Genomic DNA, 2500 nt, shown 5'->3' on the forward strand with positions numbered 1-2500 from the left:
CATCGGCACACGCTGGGCCCTGGTGCGGGCGCTTGCCTCGACCACCATCGGCACACGCTGGGCCCTGGTGCGGCAGGTTGCCTCGACCACCATCGGCACACGCTGGGCCCTGGTGCGGGCGCTTGCCTCGAGCACCATCGGCACACGCTCGGCCCTGGTGCGGTCGGTTGCCTCGAGCACCATCGGCACACGCTGGGCCCTGGTGCGGCAGGTTGCCTCGACCATCATCGGCAGCCTCGACCACCATCGGCACACGCTGGGCCCTGGTGCGGGCGGTTGCCTCGACCACCATCGGCACACGCTGGGCCCTGGTGCGGTCGGTTGCCTCGAGCACCATCGGCACACGCTGGGCCCTGGTGCGGCAGGTTGCCTCGAGCACCATCGGCACACGCTGGGCCCTGGTGCGGCAGGTTGCCTCGACCACCATCGGCACACGCTGGGCCCTGGTGCGGGCGGTTGCCTCGACCACCATCGGCACACGCTGGGCCCTGGTGCGGGCGCTTGCCTCGAGCACCATCCGCACACGTTGGGCCCTGGTGCGGCAGGTTGCCTCGAGCACCATCGGCACACGCTGGGCCCTGGTGCGGCAGGTTGCCTCGAGCACCATCGGCACACGCTGGGCCCTGGTGCGGGAGCTTGCCTCGAGCGCCATCGGCACACGCTGGGCCCTGGTGCGGCAGGTTGCCTCGAGCACCATCGGCACACGCTGGGCCCTGGTGCGGTCGGTTGCCTCGAGCACCATCGGCACACGCTGGGCGCTGGTGCGGGCGCTTGCCTCGACCAGCATCGGCACACGCTGGGCCCTGGTGCGGCAGGTTGCCTCGATCACCATCGGCACACGCTGGGCCCTGGTGCGACAGGTTGCCTCGAGCACCATCGGCACACTATCGGCCCTGGTGCGGGCGGTTGCCTCGACCACCGTCGGCACACGCTGGGCCCTGGTGCGGGCGCTTGCCTCGAGCACCATCGGCACACGCTGGGCCCTGGTGCGGGCGGTTGCCTCGAGCACCATCGGCACACGCTGGGCCCTGGTGGGTTTAGGCACATCTTCAAATTTCTGCCGTGCCAATGCCATTTTTATGGCTTGTAAATTCATACAATGGTCCCCTAAGCCTTCACGTGAAGTTTCGTTGGAAGATGACTCGTTTTCTATTTTTCATGATTTTCGAAACTTTTTGCGGTTCGGGATTTTTTAAAATTTTTTTATAAGGATTTTTGGCCCCAAATTTTGTAGGCATGATCCTTCTATTTTTGTTGGCATGCACAAAAAAATTCAGCTAAAAACTCGAAGTAGAGAAGATTTTGTGACCGTTTGAAAAAAGTGTCCCCATTTCAGACACTTTAACGGCTACTGGTAGCAAACCTGTAAAATCTCAAATGCTCTTTAAGGGGGTGTGAATTCTCAGAGGTTTGATGAGGGATAGGGGGCCAACACAAGGCCAAGTACCAGCACCCATCGCACATCATGTGCGCACACCCCCCCGGCCCCCCTCCCAATCGCCGGAACCCCAATGCCGCCGGTCAGGTTCTCCGGCGGTACTCCGGCGATGCTCCGGCGATGCTGTCCCGAGTGAAAAAAATGCGGCACCAGCACATGCTGGAGCCAAGCATGGGCACCGTGGCTCAAAATCGAACTTCGGCCAAGGCCTCGACCATCAATGGCACATGATGACGCATGGTGATGGCACATGCATCGACCATCATCGGCATAGGCTGCCCTTCGGTACGGGCACTTGCCTCGACCGCCATCGGCACAAGCTGGGCCCTGGTGTGGGTTGTTGCCTCGATCACAATCGGCACATGCTGAGCCTTGGTGCGGGCGGTTGCCTCGAGCACCATCGGCAGACCCTGGGCCCTGGTGCGGCCGGTTGCCCCGATAACCATCGACACACGCTGGGCCCTGGGGCGGGCGCTTGCCCCCAGCACCATCGGCACACGCTGGGCCCTGGTGCGGGCGCTTGCCTCGACCACCATCGGCACACGCTGGGCACTGGTGCGGGCGCTTGCCTCGACCACCATCGGCACACGCTGGGCCCTGGTGCGGGCGCTTGCCCCCAGCACCATCGGCACACGCTGGGCCCTGGTGCGGGCGGTTGCCCCCAGCACCATCGGCACACGCAGGGCCCTGGTGCGGGCGGTTGCCCCGAACACCATCGGCACAAGCCGGCCCTTGGTGCGGGCTCCTGGCTCGACCACCATGGGCACACGCTGGGCCCTGGTGCGGGCGGTTGCCTCGAACACCATCGGCACACGCCGGCCCTTGGTGCGGCCGGTTGCCTCGACCACCATCGGCACACGCTCGGCCTTGGTGAGGGCGCTTGCCTCGACCACCATCGGCACACGCTGGGCCCTGGTGCGGGCGCTTGCCTCGACCACCATCGGCACACGCTGGGCCCTGGTGCGGGCGGTTGCCTCGACCACCATCGGCACACGCTCGGCCTTGGTGAGGGCGCTTGCCTCGACCACCATCGGCACACGTTGGGCCCTGGTGCGGGCGCTT

This window comes from Durio zibethinus, unplaced genomic scaffold (genome assembly GCF_047325235.1).
Source record: "Durio zibethinus cultivar Kanyao isolate XHJ-2024 unplaced genomic scaffold, ASM4732523v1 HiC_scaffold_394, whole genome shotgun sequence".
Classification (NCBI taxonomy): domain Eukaryota; kingdom Viridiplantae; phylum Streptophyta; class Magnoliopsida; order Malvales; family Malvaceae; genus Durio; species Durio zibethinus.